Source organism: Magallana gigas, chromosome 9 (assembly GCF_963853765.1).
Source record: "Magallana gigas chromosome 9, xbMagGiga1.1, whole genome shotgun sequence".
Lineage (NCBI taxonomy): Eukaryota > Metazoa > Mollusca > Bivalvia > Ostreida > Ostreidae > Magallana > Magallana gigas.
The window spans coordinates 28,901,645-28,921,969 of NC_088861.1; the positions used below are offsets into that span (position 1 = coordinate 28,901,645).

At 34.4% G+C, this 20,325-nt stretch overlaps 1 long non-coding RNA gene across 2 annotated transcripts; it reads right to left on the bottom strand.

The window, feature by feature from the left end:
• Positions 1–14,678: 14,678 nt before the first annotated feature.
• Positions 14,679–20,321, bottom strand: LOC105332334 (uncharacterized). 2 transcript variants are annotated; one of them, XR_010709258.1, is made up of 5 exons: positions 19,927–20,321; positions 19,468–19,563; positions 18,315–18,426; positions 15,429–15,577; positions 14,679–14,935 (listed from the first exon to the last, which is right to left on the bottom strand). It is a non-coding gene; the product is annotated as an uncharacterized lncRNA (long non-coding RNA). The 2 variants fall into 2 exon arrangements; XR_004603031.2 differs by having other exon boundaries at positions 14,681–14,935; positions 15,442–15,577; positions 19,927–20,314.
• Between the last annotated feature and the right edge of the window lie 4 nt (positions 20,322–20,325).

Genomic DNA, 20,325 nt, shown 5'->3' on the forward strand with positions numbered 1-20,325 from the left:
GGATAGATTTTTGTAGAAGTAAACCTCCAAATAATGCCAACAAGAGTTGACTTGCCATATTGCCAACATAAAATTCGCAAATTTAACGGATGTTTAATTTTTAATATACAAGTGTAATTATAAACGATTGCGGACAAAGTGATACATGGCAAAATCACTGTGTATTTTGAAGGATGACGTATGATTGATATATATTATATTATACTAATACATATTTAAATTAAGTATGCAAAATCATATGATTTTAATAGGTTCATCAATATATACAACGATTTTTACTTTGCATGAATTAGATTTACGGAGCACCATTCTGTGTTTCAACGACGTTAGGTGACATCAAACAACTGGAGGGCAAACCTGTTTCCTTTTTAAAGTCAACACCTTTCAGTTTTACACACTTCTAAAAAGCTCCTACTTAAGATTACCTGGTATTTTTCCAGTTTTGTAAATTAGTCAAGAAATCCAGTTTCGACTTTAGGTAAGGAAATAAAGCAAAATTTATACGGTTAAGATCCGAGCTGTATTTTTTTTTTTTTTGGGGGGGGGGGTAGCTCAGAATATCAGACCTTCCATCTTTAATCCTCTGATATCAATTGTGAACCTTTGTCTTATAAAATAGACACAGCTGCAGCATCCTTTGATCTCCATCGGAGATTTTCTTGATTAAACACAAAAGTTAATGGCGGCCCGGCTCTTTAAGATGTCCTTTGGCGTTTACGTTTTTCACTCAATTTTCAAGCGTTGGTCGTAAGTATACGGCGAAAAAACAATCAGAAATTCTTCAACTTTCACAAGAAATTGTTTATTTCCTACATTATTCCTTTAAAGCCGTTTTATACGGGAAAAAAGATCCAGCAAATCAATTATACCGTCGTAATGGTTCTAGATCACAAAAGCCACTCTGGAATCATTAACTTCATCTTGACTGTGAGCCTTTTAATTGGACAATGTTCTTTCATTGGAACGGGGTCTGCTGGTTCTCCTCTACCATCTCAACTTGATTTGGTGTAAGAGAGTTTAAGAAAGATAGGCTTGACAATTTCCTGGTAAATATGCCATGCCTCCTTGAGTTACTAATTTCAATCTGAACCCGTGAAAGCAATGACCCTAAACCTGAAAACCAAAAGAGTAAAAAGAGAAATGATGGCTGCTCTCAAACTAGGAAATCCACAATCCTTAATGTTCAGCAGAGGTGCATTGTACTCAGTTCTGATCTGATCAGCTGGGGAAATTAAAGACAAAGTCGGGGCATGAAAACTAAGAGTTGAATACTTATATCAATTTAAAAAAGTTAAAAAAAAATATATATCACTATCAAAACTATATATATATATATATTTTTTTTTTTAGTTTTCTACAAATTAAAATACATTTTATCCTCAATCCTTTCGGCCAAATTCCTACAGGGGGACTGGATGTTTTAAGGGCTGTTTATAACCTGACAAAACTAACTGGTGGCATCGCCGTTTGTGGTCACATATTATCCAGCAGATCATGTTTAGCTACTTATTTCCCATTTGGTATCCCGTCTTACTCTCGGACAATGATTTGACAGGATTTTTATTGGCGGTAAAACCTTCATTCCCATGTCGGCAACAATCACCATATCCCTTCTCCCGGAGCCATATTCCAAACAAGCATAGTTTATTGACCAAATGATAACTTTTAACGTTATGTTTGTCTGTCTCATCCTCACAAGGTACACCAAATACGTGCGAGACTTCCTGGTCCATTTATACGATACCTGCTAGTGAAACATCTTGATTGACAAGAGGCATCAATTTAAATATTGATAAGATGTGAGGACGAAAGCCCTAACATTTTATTCTTTCCGTAAAATGGTTCAATTTCTATTTCATAGCGCGTTCTGTAGTTTCAACTTTTTTCTCGTCTACTTAATTACATGGTTTATGCATCCCGGACCTTGTTGAGAGAGGAATGCCAGTTCTTGCTAGAATAACAGGGACTGGTCTTTACTTAGTTGGGGCCTGGTAGACTCCCTCTTCTTGAATTCATTTGTGCAGCTCATCTGTCCCAGTGCTTTGATGGTATATCATGATACAGTCTATATTGCTTTGATATCAAACAGCAACACTTGCACTCAAATGTCCATGACCAGCCTATCCCCCTCTTAGTATCTGCTTTTTTCAAACTCAGCAAGTCTGTATTAACATCAAGCATGTTATACATACAGGTCGACTACCATGTCAAGGGTCAGACTTTTATCGTCAACCCTCATTTGCCAATGTTCGTGTCTAGTGACACTTGAGAAAGGTTGGGATTACCAGGATAACCATTACTTGGACTTTGTTCATCTTCTGGGAAATGGAATTACTTACTCCCAGGTGATAGGTAATTAACCTATATTGATTTGTTTAGAGCGAAACAAGACCCACTCATTTTTTTCTAATACTCTTTTCTTAAACAGAGACTGGTGGGTTTTTTTTTTATTCTGAAAGCATATACAGCTTTCAAATTACCTTGGTATGATTACATCACAATTTGGCTGCCTCAGCGTTTTGTGACACCATGACATTTTGGCGTAAAATTATAGTTGACTAATACACATTTAACGTTAATAACTACAGTTCTAACAAATCAAATTTCACATTTAGCACCTTTTTTTTTGGAAACTACATATCCTCAGCTTATTCATTACCTCTTATTCGTGATGGAGTTATTCTTGATTTGAGTCAATTCGTATTTAGAAGAAAGCAAAAAGCTGACCTTTTTAACCTAATATTTTTTTTTAATTAAGAGTTCACTCTCTATACTTTAAAATATTTTTCAATATAGTTCTAATAAGCAATTGAAGCTTTAAAAAATGGTATAATTAAACAAATAATAAAACCAAGTTATCAGATCAGAAATACGCTTATTTTTCTTCAATACACATTTAATTATATAACATGCATCAATATTATATTACGTTCTGAAAGATGTTTACCACCATTCTTTATCAGCTTCTTTTTAGAATTAGTTGAAAGACCCCCGAACTTTTTTTTTCTAGTCTTTTCATATCTATATCAGAAATGTTGGTCGTATGGTTTTAAACAGGATGTCCTTGTTTTTAAGAAGATGGTCTTTACGTTCCTGCCACTCCTGAAAAAAAATTTATCTAAATATCTTTAGATGATTCCCCCTTACAACATAAAAATCGAAATTTCATACATGCAATGTAAACTATACATGTATTGTTTTTATTATTGTGGATTTTCTTTCCAGGTTTTCTTCGGTATATCTAACAATTGCATTCCTATTTAAACTCAACAGTATTTATTATTTCAAAACAACTGACATTAAATAGGATTATTTCTTAACAACTCTATTTGAATGCTACTATTATATACTTACATGGGATTCATGCATCGATTTATGATTCTAATTTCTCCGAAAACGAAGGGATGCCAGATACGAAGTTCAGTATCAAGTGTTGTGTGATCTTTGAGTTTCTTCAAATTTTTCCCTGTCATTTAAGAAATGAACTCAATGTCTACCCAAGTTATACTCGTATAACCTGGGTTGGGGCAATTTACGCTTTATAATCCGCGAAGCGGATTATAAAAAAGCGTAAATTGCTCCAACCCAGGTTATACGAGTATAACTTGGGTAGATATTGAGTTCATTCCTTATAATTTAATTTTCTGGAATTTGCTGTACAAATTGAGTCCGGTTTACTTTTAAAAATGATATAAATCTGTTCAAAATTCAAACGTAACGTCAAGTGAATTAGTACGTTGGTGCATTGTGACGTGTCTTGTGACGTGCAAACCAGGTTATACAAATTTAACTAAATTTTTCTATCCAATCAAATGCCGCGTTACAACCAGAATTAAATTATTTGAGGATATCTTTAATTTACCTCATGCGGTAAGGAAGACCAATAATTTTATTTTCCCATTCGCAGCAAGTTCATGAAGTTTGTGTAAAGTTAGGTACTGATCAAGTTTCTTCATAAGTTTTGCCGCCATTTGGGGATATCACTTCTTTCTTATTTTCCTCCACTATTGTTTATGAAGTTTAAATTTTCTCTTTGGTTCGCTTCATCGTGTTTCTAGCAGATTCCGTCAGGATGTCCCATCTTTTTGCTTGTGGAATAGAATGATTCTTAATGGATAACCTTCGATGAACTTTGTTGGTTTTTCACATTAAAACATTTCCAGCTTCTTCTCTAAAACTACCAGGGATATTTTGAACAAATTTAATTTGTAACATATATAAAAGGGACGGAGAACATATAATAAAACTATTGACCTCTAACACCTCTGAGCCCATGAGTTGTAGATCAAAATCTGGGCAAATTATATTTTCTCTACTACTGGACATAATAAATTCATGTGCAAGACGCCTAAAAGGTAATGTTAAGGAGTTGTGGATTATATATAGTCAGGGGGTATGTCGACATGAAGATAAGACCTCTTTCAGTGAGAGAAGGATTTACAAAGAATTAAGACTGAGACATTTTATGTTTCATCTTTGCCTGTTAAAGGTTTGCAAAATAAAATATGTCCAGCAAAGCAAATAAATGCTCGATCCTTATAAATCAATCCGTGAACGCATCAAGAATGAACGGTAGCTGCAGTTTGAATTCAAAACAAATAAATATATTGGAGTGGACAATTACCGCATCCGAGTCAACACTCCCATCAACATAATTACAATTCAAACATAATTATATTGGAGTAGACAATTACCGCATCCGAATCAACACTCCCATTGACATAACAATTACAATTCAAACATAAATATATTGGAGCGGACAATTACCGCATCTGAATCAACACTCCAATCAACATAACATTTACAATTCTAAAAAGTATATTGGAGCGGACATTTACCGCACCCGAATCATCACTACCATCAACATAACAAATACAATTCAAACATAAATATATTGGAGCGGACAATAACCGCATCCGAATCAACACTTCCATTTACATAACAATTACAATTCAACCATAAATATATTGGAGCGGACAATTGCCGTATCCGAATCAACACCCCCATCAACATAATTACAAATCTTACATAAATATATTTGAGTGGACAATTACCGCAACCGAATCAACACTCCCATCAACATAACAATTAAAATTCAAACATAAATATATTGGCGCGGACAATTACCGCACCCGAATCAACACTCCCATCAATATAACAATTACAATTTAAACATAAATATATTGGAGCGGACAATTACCGCAACCGAATCAACACTCCCATCAACATAACATTTACAATTCTAAAATAAATATATTAGAGATGTCAATTACCGCACCCGAATCATCACTCACATCAAATTTAATTTATAACATATATAAAAGGGACGAAGAACATATAATAAAACTATTGACCTCTAACACCTCTGAGCCCATGAGTTGTAGATCAAAATCTGGGCAAATTATATTTTCTCTACTACTGGACATAATAAATTCATGTGCAAGACGCCTAAAAGGTAATGTTAAGGAGTTGTGGATTATATATAGTCAGGGGGTATGTCGACATGAAGATAAGACCTCTTTCAGTGAGAGAAGGATTTACAAAGAATTAAGACTGAGACATTTTATGTTTCATCTTTGCCTGTTAAAGGTTTGCAAAATGAAAATAAAATATGTCCAGCAAAGCAAATAAATGCTCGATCCTTATAAATCAATCCGTGAACGCATCAAGAATGAACGGTAGCTGCAGTTTGAATTCAAAACAAATAAATATATTGGAGTGGACAATTACCGCATCCGAGTCAACACTCCCATCAACATAATTACAATTCAAACATAATTATATTGGAGTAGACAATTACCGCATCCGAATCAACACTCCCATTGACATAACAATTACAATTCAAACATAAATATATTGGAGCGGACAATTACCGCATCTGAATCAACACTCCAATCAACATAACATTTACAGTTCTAAAAAGTATATTGGAGCGGACATTTACCGCACCCGAATCATCACTACCATCAACATAACAAATACAATTCAAACATAAATATATTGGAGCGGACAATTACCGCATCCGAATCAACACTTCCATTTACATAACAATTACAATTCAACCATAAATATATTGGAGCGGACAATTGCCGTATCCGAATCAACACCCCCATCAACATAATTACAAATCTTACATAAATATATTGGAGTGGACAATTACCGCAACCGAATCAACACTCCCATCAACATAACAATTAAAATTCAAACATAAATATATTGGCGCGGACAATTACCGCACCCGAATCAACACTCCCATCAATATAACAATTACAATTCAAACATAAATATATTGGAGCGGACAATTACCGCAACCGAATCAACACTCCCATCTACATAACATTTACAATTCTAAAATAAATATATTAGAGACGTCAATTACCGCACCCGAATCATCACTCACATCAACATAACAATTTCAATTCAAACAAATATATTGGAGCGGACAATTACCGCATCCGAGTCAATACTCCCATTAGCATAACGATTATAATTCCAACAGAAATAAATTGGAGCGGACAATTACTGCATCCGAATCAACACTCCCATCAACATTATTACAAATCTTACATAAATATATTGGAGCGGACAATTATTGCAACCAAATCAACACTCCCATCAACATAACAATTACAATTCAAACATAAATATATTGGAGCGGACAATTACCGCACCCGGATTAACACTCCCATCAACATAACAATTACAAATCAAACAAAGATTTGAGCGGACAATTTACACTCACAACTATTTAATTATTATAAATTATTAACATTACAAGTACAAAGCTAACAAATTGAAACAGTTACGAAAGTGAAACAATAAAAAACAATTTCCCTCCAAAAAAATTCAGCTCTCATTACAGTCTGTGCAAAGTGATTATTCAAACTGCTTATAATTTTTTTGGGATTTTGTAACTCTCACTGAGCTTCCACATTGTTCCCGACACAATTTTGAATACCATTCTAGTTATCATCATTGAATGCTGTCTGCAGATGAGTATACTGGAGGCCACTTCCAGCAATCTTCCTGGCAATACCTTGACTGATGATCTTCCGTGCAACTAATGGCTGAAGGGATGGCAGATTCAATCTAATTTGGCACGAGAATAAGTAGGATGCTATAACACTTTGAACTGTCACTGAGCACCTTTGAATGACAGGGTTGTCTAGTTCACTTGATGTAAAATAACTCTGCACAAGGGTTTTCAAAGCAGAAACATCATCATTCGCCAAGATTTTCCTGCCGGTAAGATGACAATCCAGGTTTCACTAGTTTAAAGAGTTTCAGAGTGTCCACAAAACCATCAGCTACCTCTGTAAATTCGGAAACTTTGTTGCATGCTTGTAGAGCATGCATTAGAACGGGACAGGCAAAGGTCTGAATAGTATGCCCAAACAAAATCAGATTTTTCCCAAACTGCTCACAAACAGTCAGTAAGCTGTCCACAGCTGCAGAAATGGAAAGTGCGTTTTCTTCTTTTTCGTAATGGTACCGTTTTCCATTTGGCAGCTTTTTGTGCCTCCTTGGATACTGGTAGCTTCGGAAGCACATACGATTTCAATTCTTCTTCCTCTGCCAGAAAAGCCAATTGTGTGATGTGACATGTTCTTTCTGAAATAATAAACACATAATTAATACACATATCAGTCAAATTTTAACAAAGTATTGTATCTACATATCATTTTTTAAATGGCAAAATGACATGCAGATGCAAAATCTGATTTACAACTTAAAGAACAAATCAAAATCACGACTCATCATTCAGTTATAAATTTAAAATAGAAGTACCCAATCCAGTTGTCTCCAGGTCAAAATAAACTGGTAAATGGGTTTCCGAACTACATTTAACCACTTCAGGTACTGGTGGAATGGGTGGTATTGGGATCTTGGCAAGGGTTGCATCAGCTTGCTGACATAGGCCAATTTCAGGGAAATATGTGGGACTTTCCTTCTTTTCTCGGCAGGCATTTCTCTGCAATCTAAGAAAAAAACAATTTCAAATGACAACAAACTTAGTAGAGTGTGATAAATGGTATAAAGAGCACTTAAGAGCAGTATTGTCCATCACTCAAGGAGCAACTGTGTGGTGTGGATTGGATGGATATAAATATCAAGCTGTTAGGAGAAACCATAAGAGATTTTGTTAAATGCATTAATTGCAACAAACCAAGGTACATCAAATATTTAAATACTGTACTTAACTGAAAGTTTCAATGTTAAAAAGATCACATACCACACAATGTATTTTATTGTAAATTTTTGGCATAAATACACCTTTATATTTATATGCATTTATTAAGATTTTAAATATGCCTCAGTATTGATATCTTTTAAAATAATAGGGGGATTTACTCTGCTAAGAAGCTTTTAGTTGATCAAAAGAGACATTTGGAAGTTTTGAAAGAAGAATGTGTCTACACTTGTGGTGGAATACTTGTACCAGAAGATCATGAACTCTATGGAACTGTTTTTGAACAACCTAAAGTTACTTGTGCTGCTCCTGTTGTTGCTCCCTATTTTGTGGCTCGGTCAACATTCAAAAGTGTATGCTTTCATTGTGGTGATGAGGACATTTTCCAATATCGGACGAATTGAAGAAAAACTTTCAGTCAGTTCATCCAGTTTGTAATTCATGCAAAAGAAATGGTTTTAATGAACGCACCAGAGGTGCTAGATCTCTTAAACGGAAACCTTAAAGTGATACACTGTGCAAAGCATTGAAAAGTGATACACTGTATGATGACTATTTTCAAAACGCCAGTTCTATAATGCAGGGAATTTATTTTAAGTGTTGTGCCAAAGATATAGATTTTTCATTACATTATTTGTTATTTTTGTTACAAAATGAAGAAAATACTTCAAAATATATAATAAATTTAATATTGTTGAACCTTTAAAGTTGTGTAATTTTTCTTATGTTTGTGGGTTTTTTTCCTGATAGAAAGATAGGTTTTTGAGTTTTGGGTGGACGCTAAACAAAGAAAAAACTTGCAATGGCCTTAATTTAATGAAAACGTATTACTTTCCTGATAGTAAAATACGCAATAGGAATTCTATATCTTTGTTACGACAGAGAACATACCATAAATGATTTTAATTAAAGAATAAAAGTAACTTTTTTATATCGTGGAACATTGAAGCTGTAACCCTGGAAGTTCGATCTGCAACCCATAAGGGATTTTCATGCTGACCCTCATTTCTTTCTTCAATTTTCATCAATGATATTTTTGTTGCATATTGATACAAAAATAAATAGCTGACACAGGGATATTTATTATATTAATTTATCTATCAGAATCGTACATATGTTTACATATTTTTACCTTTTCAAAGTTTGAAATATTTAATATTAAAATAACTTTCAACATCAACACATGCATCTTGTACTGGAGGAATAATTTAAAATAATGCAGCCCTTAAATTTTTTCTGAGCTTTGAATACAAAGAGTTTATAAAAGATTTCGTATACTTTAACGAATGATTTTCTTTTATAAATTTAAACAATTTCTACAATAAAATGTTACAATTATTGGGTTTTTATGGTTTTTAGCTCACCTGAGCTGAAAGCTCAAGTGAGCTTTTCTGATCACCTTTTGTCCGTCGTCCGTCTGTCCGTCCGTCTGTCCGTCTGTAAACTTTTTACATTTTAAACTTCTTCTCTAAAACCACTTATCCAATTTCAACCAAATTTGGCACAAAGCATCCTTATGGGAGGGCGAATATAAATTGCAGAAATAAAAGTCCGATCTGTATTCAAAGCGGAGAAAACCTTGAAATTGTAGAAAAAGGGGGGTGCATTTTTAAAAATCTTCTTCTCAAGAACTACCGAGGCAAATTCAACGTAGTTCAGCATAAATTATCCTTATGGGAAGGAAAATATAAATTGCAAAAATTAAGTGGTAATTCTGTTTCAAATCTGAGTTATTACGAAAATAATAATAAAGGAAAGGCGTGTTTCAATCAGTTTAATAGGTTCGGGTTCGGCATACAATAAAATGGGTAGACAAGACTTGGCCTGGGTAAAACAAAATATTAGCAGTTATTAATCTGCCAATCTCATTAAAATTTCAGGATATTTGATGGACTAGTATATTTGTATTCGCTGTAAATATTGCTGCAAAATAATGCGTATTTGGAATTGACGATTGCCGATCTGCCCCGGCTTTTATTTTGCCACGGCCCGGGTTTGCATACCCATTTTACCAAGAATGCACCCCCCTTTTTTTTTTAAAAATGCACCCCCCTTTTTCTACAATTTCAAGGTTTTCTCCGCTTTGAATACAGATCGGACTTTTATTTCTGCAATTTATATTCTTTGTTTAAAGCAGCCATGACATTATACGAAAAAGGTTCGATCTGACTATGATGAATTTGCTTGTTGTGCAACAGTTCGCGTATGAAGGGAAATTTTGAAACATGCAAAATATATTGGTGCCGATTTTGTGAAATAAATTGAGGCTAGATATTTCAATGCGTTGACAGTTTTCACACATGACGTTGGTGCTAGCTTGTTCTAATTTTCGTTTCGTTTTCATTGTTTATGCTTTGTTACCTGGAAACTATCGTCTGTATTTCGTGATTTTTACGTATTAAATCAAACAGAGAATTCGTTAAATCAAACAGTTAACTGTTTACCTGCGCAAATTAAGCAAAATCTGATGTAGGGGTAGGTGCCTACTGAAATACAATTTATTCTATCGGTAATTCGGCATTATCTTTTGCGTAATGGCAGATTAATGCAATAGGTTTTGTTGAGATGCTCGGCATTTTCTCGAGTTTATTCAGTTTAAATAGAGTTTGATATCGCTGACGGAAATATGTAGGTATATACATGTAATATATATATGAATAATTTCGAAAAAATAAATTGTGTTCTTTATTTGTTATACATGTAGTGCATGTTTCTTGTGTTTAATTGTTTACAGTTTCTATTTACTAACCATATTTGAGTGTTAAGCTTCGAATTATAAGCAAGATACAAAGATTTGCTCACAATTCTATGTTTGTACACATATCTTAAAAACTAAAGATTAAAAAAGTAAAAAATTTGTCAATATTTATTAAGAAAATTTTCAAAGTCTGTTCTTCCAGAAACCAACGTATTGTAAACTTAACCTTTTTAGCTCACCTGAGGGTGGGGCCACAATGGGGGGTCGAAGTTTAACAAATGAATATATAGAGTAAATCTTTAAAAATCTTCTCAGAAACTAATCAGCCAGGAAAGCTAAAACTTGTGTGAAAGCATCATCAGGTAATGTAGATTCAAATTTGTAAAAAAAATCATGACCCCCGGGGGTAGGGTGGGGCCACAATGGGAGATTGAAGTTTAACATAGGAATATATAGAGTAAATCTTTAAAAATCTTCTTCTCAGAAACTAATCGGCCATGAAAGCTGAAACTTGTGTGGAAGCATCCTCAGGTAGTGTAGATTCAAAGTTGTGAAAATAATAACCCCTGGGGGTAGGGTGGGGTCACAATGGGGGTCGAATTTTAACATATGATTATATAGAGTAAATCTTTAAAAATCTTCTTCTCAGAAACTAATTAGCCAGGAAAGCTGAAACTTGTGTAGAAGCATCCTCAGGTAGTGTAAATTCAAATTTGTGAAAATCATAACCCTGGGGGTAGGTTTGGGCCACAATGGGAGGTCGATGTTTTACATAGGAATAAACAGAGTTAATCTTTAAAAATCTTCCTCTCAGAAACTAATCAGTCAGGAAAGCTGAAACTTGTGTGAAAGCATCCTCAGGTAGTGTAGATTCAAAGTTGTGAAAATCATGATCCCAGGGGTAGGGTGGGGCCACAATGGGGGTCAAAGTTTAACAAAGGAATATATAGGGTAAATCTTTAAAAATCTTCTCAGAAACTAATCAGCCAGATGATTCTTTATAATTGTTAAGACTTTGGCCCCAGGACAATTCTTTGGCCTCACGAGAAGGTTCAGAGGTTGATGTACGTTTATATCCCATATATAAACTATTGTTAAGGATCTTTTTGAGAACTGCAATACTCAACATATGATATGACTATAAAATCATCCTGTTAGAAAAGGGACCAATGATTATAAACATAAGAATATCCAGGGAAAAATGGATTTTATTTATACAGGATCTACATGTATTATTGTACATTGTCCAGATAGTTTGTATTATGACTCCATTAAGCTGATTTTACCACACCTATTGTTCCTCAGGTGAGCGATGTGGCCCATGGGCCTCTTGTTATTCACTCTTTTTAGCATTGTTTAAGGGTCAATATTTTAGAGCTTAATAGCTGGTTTTTAATGAAAATTGATCACGTAAATTTACCTGTAGTTATCTTGCCATCGGTCATTTACAAAACTATACAGTATACTCGGTTATGGCAAAGTCTTAGGGACCAAAGGATTTACTTCGTTATATCCGTAATTCGTTATATATCCGTATAACGAATTCGTAATAATAACTTTTGCGAGTTAACTATATACATGTACTTGTTTTCTTTCATCAGACTATAATTTTTGCTGATTGAGGCTTAAAATGAAAATTCATTATTGTGATACCTTTAATTGTGAATTGAAAAATTTATATGAAAATAAATTCATCCAAACTATTATGTCAAATGGTAGTGCAGACTCTTTAAACTGTAAAGTAATTCGTTTTAAAAGTGTTAAATTTCGTTACTACTCACCTCTACGGGACTCAAAATCAGTTCTCTTTATCCGTAAATTCGTTATATCCGAATTCGTTTTAGTCGTAACATTTTGCAGGATTTGTTAGGAAATTTACCGGGACAAAAAAAAAAATTGGCTGTATCCGAGATTTCGCTTTACGCGTGTTCGTACTAAACGAGTTTTACTGTATTGTTTAAACCATTATGTTTGTGTACATACTCTGAAGTGGATATTAAAAAGATGCTTGAGTTTCTGATGGACAACATGTATGTTATAGTTGCATGATGATACGAGAGCATGTACGGAGCGGAGCCCCCGAGTGTAAAAAGATGAAGCGATATATTTCGTTATGCTTGAGCTGTCAATCATGTTACTGATTTGTCCAATAGTTTTGGTACATGTTCCCGCCATATCATGCGGTGATATGTTTACTTTATCCCGCTCTTCGGTACAAATAAGGCCTAAATGCACGTACAGTTACAGATATTCGGTGGAGATAGGTGGACGTACAGTGTACTCGGGGACTCCGATGACTTGATTTAAAGTCAAGCGCTTGAATCTTTTGAAAACTTTTATGAATTGGACGGAAAAAATTGAATTTGGAAACTACTTTCGACGTTGATGAATTTAAAGGAGTTAGAAAAACAGGATAATATTAAAACTGAACAAGATGACATCAGAACCGATCCTCCGGCAAACCAGTGAATTCTACAGAAATAAAGGCGCTTCACAAACGCCAGGAAAGTACTACATGTAATACACGACGCAATACATCTTGGGAAGTTAAAGTGTTTGACGACTGGCGAAAATCGAGAAACGCTAATTCAGGTTTAGAAATGTACCTTCCTGATTTACTAACGTGCAGCTCACAAGACTTACATGTAGACCATATTTTGTCCTGCTTTGTGATCGCAGGGTTGATGGTAGTCCATATCCACCTAAAACCTTGTACCTGTCCAGTTGTGTGCTGCAATTTTAAGATTTAAGCGGGATAATGACATCGACCTGAATTTTCTGGACGGTAAAAATATGCGTTTTCGGAATTTCCGCAAAATATTTGATGCCCAAATGAAGCAACTCGCCACGTGTTCGGAGGGAATATGTGTCACAATTCGACAGGAGGATCCAGTTTTCCCTGAAATGGAGAACGCGTTATTGGAAGGCGGACATCTGGGTCTGAAAACTTCAGCTGCACTTACCAACACAGTTTTATTCTACAACTGTAAATTATTTGGACTCAGAGGTCTTGATGAACATCGTTCATTAGTTACGGAGCAGTTCAAGCTCGACAAAATAAGTGACAAAATATTTATTCGGACATCAATTTCCTGTTAAATGACGACTTTGTTTATTTTTAGCCTTAATTTTCAAACGAAGATTTCTCAGTAACTTAATCGCAGATGCATTTAATTTTAACACACTATTTATTAAGGCATGTCATACGTTGGGATATACAATCGTACCAATCAAAAGTCAATTTCCTCTTAAGACCCGAATTTTGTTTTTTAGCTTAAATTTTGAAACAAGTTTTCGTCAAAGATTTTTCGGCAATGGTTCATTGCAAATGCTTGAAATGTTTACACACTTTTTGCTTAGGCATGCCATACGGTACGGGTAGGATATATTTCTGTACCAATCAAACGTTAACTCCCTTTTAAATGAATGCATATTATTTAAATCCAAATTTTCAAACAAAGTTTCGTCTAAGATTTCTCAGCAAATATTCATTGCAGCTGCATGAACTTTAAACACACTATTTGTTTTGTTTTGTCATACGTTGAGATCAATTTTTATACCAATTGGGTGTGATCAACTTCCTGTTAAATATCGACATTGCTCCATTTTGAATATTCACATTAGAGCGAGGGTATTACAATTGAACGTTGGCTCAGTTAAATTGTTAATGATATTTTGTGAAATCACTTTAGAATAGGGCAAAAGTCACGCGCCCGCTTGAAAACGGCCTTAGAATTTTGTGATTACTATTAATTATTCAGACGACATATTGTTGTTTGTAAACATATTTAATAAAATATTGAGCAAAGTATGAACAAATCTTCAGTAATATAAACACATTGAAGCATGTACATTAACATTTACATTTACACAACATGTCCTAATAGGTATATTAGTATGTATTGCCGAGATCCGGACTAGTCAACACAAGTTTTTTGACTGTCTTTTAGGGAATTGAAATGGTTCTATCCGAAAGGGGCAGGGCCACCAAATGTCCTCTGGTTGTAGACTGATGTACTGTCCCTCAGATGACGATTCTAGACACTCTGTAATGAAGTCGAGTCAAATAAATACTGTGGAATCATCAGTGTTCCTGGGGGACCAATGTTCGTGGCTTTCTTGGTTAACTAATGCCCACAAATTTACATCCCCACAAATGTAAATACAAACATTAATATCTATCAAATTTATCCCGAACTTGCTAGCAACAAAATTACGTTCCCACGAGCAAGAAAAATGTTCAACTTGGCTACTCACGAAAAATTTGACCCCAACGAATAAAAATTACTCCAGACAGTATATACGTATAAGTAATAAAATGATTTTTTTTAATACCCAACGTTGTAACATATATTTTAGAAATAATATAATAATGATAAATTTGTATCGATTACATTTTCCATGTAGTGACATTGAAAGTTAGGTGACGACTTGCAAAACCATGTATTAATAACTATATTTGTATAGTATCTCGAGCAAATCAAATTTGCAAAATACCATTGTCTTTAAGATATTAAAAAAATCAAAGAAGATAATTACGTTTTTTTCCTACCTGGTTTCAGAGCTGTAGGTTCCCTACAGAGACAGAAAGAGAGGAGCAGAACGAACAGAACTGGGGTTATCAGCATGACTGGGAAATATACATGTAGAAAAATTCTAGAAATGTCCTCCAAAAATATGAAAATAACCTAAAAAGGGGAAAAGACTACCATAAAAAATGACGCTTATATTTATTAAACACTTAATGCAGATATAAATTCTGTAAAATATTGAATATATTCTTTTAATAAAGGGCACATGAATTTTTTAAATCATTTTAAAAATATGATAAAATTTTTAGGACTGCATGCATTAAAAAGAAAACGCTTTTAATCTTTGTTTGTAAACTCCGTTGTATATTTATATCTCTAGTATACAATTAAAGTATACCACTGGAATCAGTATTTTCTCTATCCCGCAACTCTAGTTTATTATCTAATTCCTCATCTGCAAGCACCCTAAATCTGTAACTCGCCATTTTGTTTGCTGTCGTTTGCTACTGTTAACTGGTTCCCGGACTTGTTTATTTGATAATGAGTATTCAGGATTTTATTCAGAATATATCGAAACTTTAACTTAGACTAGAGGAAATTGCGAAATGTTCCGAGTAGTTCATAGAACTGATTCACCTTTTTGCAGGTACTCAGTCTGCTTTGCAGATAATCAGTCTGTTTTGCAGGGAATCAGTCTTTTTACGGCGATATTCATGGAGTCGGCGAAATATACAATCTAATTTTAATTAGATGTTAGATCCTCTCGCTTACTCGCTACACAAACGTAACATTCTCTTAGTAACAAACGTCCGTCTGGGAGAGGGAAGGGATATTACTAATTTGTGTTCTATATACAAAATCTATCCTTTCCCTAAATTTTTTGTTTTGCAGCTTGGTTTTTCTCATCTGTTTTAATGACATGCTCAACTGATGTGAAGCATTTTCTGCATATACCCCTGTCACATTCTAGGATGTCGGATCTTTCAGTCACTTTCTTAATGCATTCGATCCTTTTTGAGTTCAATTTAAGCTTTGACTGATAGAATTTATGGATTTACCGTTTGCAGTACTTTCATGCGGAACGAAAGAAACCCCGCAAACAATGCACGAATCTCCCAAAACACACGTTTTCCTAGGTGTCATGGACTGCGTCATATTTGTTTTCTTCGTTTACATCAAGAACACCTCGGGTATATACGTACGCTGACGATAAAGCCGAGAAGTTCGAATTCTCACCCAACGAATCGGACAGTTATTTCATTGGTTAGCTGAAAGGTCACACTGACGTGACCCTCTATACGATGTTGTTAGATGTTTGTGTAGCGAGTAAGCGAGCGGATCAAACATCTAATTTTAATTGCGAAATATATCGAATTACTCTTATAGCGAGCGCAGCTCGCCGGCGCGCAGCGCTGGCTAGCGAAGCGAGCTCTAAGAACCAGTGTGCGCGGGAAAAAGAACGAGCAAAACCTACAGATCATCAAACAAAAATTTTTGTCTACGTCCCATAATGCTCTCTAATGATTTCACCCGTGGTGCTATGCCAAAAATGGACGACTTTTAACTCGTAATTTACGGTGATTTAAGGTTTGAAGTCACGTTTTGAGTACCGCATATGCTTTGGCGAGACTCTCAAGATTTGTAACATGCTTCCATACCTTCGTATTGAGTCGAAAAACGTAAACAAAGACGAATAAAGTCATGGATGACGTCACAGTGCACTCTCGCTATATTTCCCGCGATAAATTTAGAGGTGGATCAAACATCTGTAATGAGTGTACTGGCTATTTCAGTATAGTCTGCGATAACTGCCTCATTGACATATCATTTGTTTTTAATATTTTTTAAATATAGAGATGTTATATATATATAAGTATATGAGTAGGTAGGATATAAACAATAGGACATTTTGAACTAAATAAAAAGAAATAAAATGAAAAAATAAACAGGTAAAAAAATTATTTAGATATTGCATATAGTCAGAACATTAAATCTAAAAGTGGGAAATTACACACCTACAAACAGGTACCGCTCTCTCTCTCTCTCTCTCTCTCTCTCTCTCTCTCTCTCTCTCTCTCTCTCTCTCTCTCTCTCTCTCTGGGTAGGGGGTTGCGCTGTATGTATCATAACCATTTAAATTAGCACCTTTGGCATTCTTATTGTAGAGCAATACTCTCTCAAAAATTCTTTGACGTTCGTTGATACCTAAATAAACTATAAGTTGACAATGATGCAAGGTACAGTAATGTGTAATTCTTGCTGCGCTCGCCAGAACGGTAGCACCGTAAAACATATTATAGAAAAGTAGAGGTATAAGAACATTTGTTATCACAGATTACTATTTGTGTCCCAGTTTTCTTGTTAACATATTTCTAGCTGCTGTTGTTTGCTCCATTGCCTTTTATTATTATCGCTACATGTAATTAGAGGTTTTTTTTTATTCTCTAGTAGAATTATCGCCAACTATTATAATCTGTTCTCTTTCCGAGAATCTTTTTATTTCACCCCATATAATATACCTTAAAGATACCCCATCCACAACCACGTTCTATAGATATTATTTTCAAGAAGCGAGTACTCCTTCAAGACTATTCCATTCATTTACATTTTTCCTGGATAAATTACAGCAAAACACGGTTATAACCGGCTATAATTATAGTGAACAAGCTTATAATGAATTGACGCTTACAGCGAAGTGATTTTCATTTCCCGGGATTTTATTTCTTGCTGGAAACTTGACGAATTATGCCTATTTAACGAAGCAAAACAGTCCGTCCCTTGTACTTCTTTATAAGCGTGTTTTACTGTACATCTTTTCTTTAAGACTTATAACCCATGGACTTAATTTAAGATTTAAGATTTGTTTTATTGTTTACCTTGATTTATTTCTTACCTGGATGATATACACCTGTAAGGCTATCCCATCCAGACCCAGGTTCTAGTTATCCGGCTGTACATCCAACCATCCTCTTCTGAAGGCGTAGAGTAACACGACACAGCTAAATCTAAAAGATTAGATAAATACAGTATATTCCGTTTATTTAGCGGCGGTCACAAAATTTGCGAAAATGAGGAATTCAAAATCTGTAACATTTTAAATTTGCGTCAGCCATTTTTGTGATTTAAAAAGTTTGTTACAGAAAATGATATAGGATATCATTTCTGCGAATTCAATTATTTGCGATTTTAAAGAGACCGCGAAAATAAGATAATCGCGAAAATTACCGGATGTACGGTATCGTACACGTAAATTTATCTATAACATCAGACATTTATGTTTCATAAATACAGCTAGGTCTTTACCAGATCCTAGGATGATTTTTTATTCTTAAAAAAAAGAAGGCTTTTTTGATTTGAGATATCACATTAAAATACCAAAATCTAGGATATATATTAGATATACGTCTCAAAGCTAATTGTAGATCATTATTACATGTATATAAAAATAGCATCAATCCATTCGTGCGTAAAAAATACAAAAGTATTAACTTTTCATTAAAGATATTTCAAATTATAGATTAGAAATTTTCGTCTATTTTATATCTGTGTCAAATTTTAACAGTGTATTTACTATTGAAATGAAACTGATCAATAGAACTTCCAGTCAATGGACTGCGATCGATTGGATCGGCAAACTACATGCATTTCAGGGAGAGAGAAAAAAAGATCAAGGTTTCGAATTAATAATATGTAAAATGCAAGTGTGACCACTAAGTAAACAATATAGAATTTGGCAATAAAACAATAATCTAATGCATGAGTAGTCAATATACCAGAATATTTTTTTCCGAAGTGCAGGGAAGGGCAAATTGGTCAGTACAATCTATATTGAATTTTTAATGTCCTCGGTCGTTGACTTGGGGGGGGGGGGGGGGGGATAGAACTCTATGAGCTGTTCCCTGCACCTCGGGAAAAATATTCTGGTCAATTGATTTCCCAGGCATAAAATAATAATTTTATTATATATTACAAAATTCGATACGTTTTGTCGGAATTCTTCCGCAAAACAGTTAGGGTGATTATCGAAAAATGACATCTACATTTACCTTTCCTTGATCTGCTGATAAATCGCCGAACAACACGAATCAATGTCCCCAGTTTCCTCTTTTTCTTCCGTTCATCAGCGTTCATGATTTCAACAACTTCAAAAGCCAAACATATTGTACAGCCATTATGAATAAATGCAACAAAACTCAATTATAACGAAATAGCGAACTCAACTTAATGCGCAGTTGTGTGCAGGTAACTCGATACTTCACACTACCGCCATCAGATTATGAGATATGATTTAAAATTTCATATCCTTGTTGAACAATTACATTAACATTTACAATCATGTGCAATGGCTTGTTTTGTTACATTTGTATTTTTTGAGTAACTGTACGATACTGTAACATATTTATATAAAAGTTTTAAGCGGAAATATGAAATCATGAATGATAAAGAATAAGAATATATATTTTCATGCGTAAAATTAATTTAAATTATTGAAGATTAATACTTACTTTGTGAGTTGAGTGCGTATCATTAAGCCAGGCCTGGGAATTATAAAAATAAAAAGGAAACAGAAAAAAAACTTTGCCAAATGTTGCAATTGTTTTTCCTTTGACACGTGTACACGTAACTACAGGTGACACATGGAAATTGACGCGATCAGGTGCAACACCTGTATCGGATTGTTACTGAGGCAAGGGCCGGCTCCATTGAGCAGGTAAATAAAGTGAATATTCAGAGGCAACCCTCGGTTTGCTGCTATTATCAATAACGATACTAGTAATTTAACACGCTCTTATTGTGCAGGAGGTCTCCATCTTCATTGAATATCCAACACAAAACATGCCGTATAAATTCTCCATTTTCTGAATGGAAGTTGTAAACTTGTATTCATCTCACTGATTATGGCG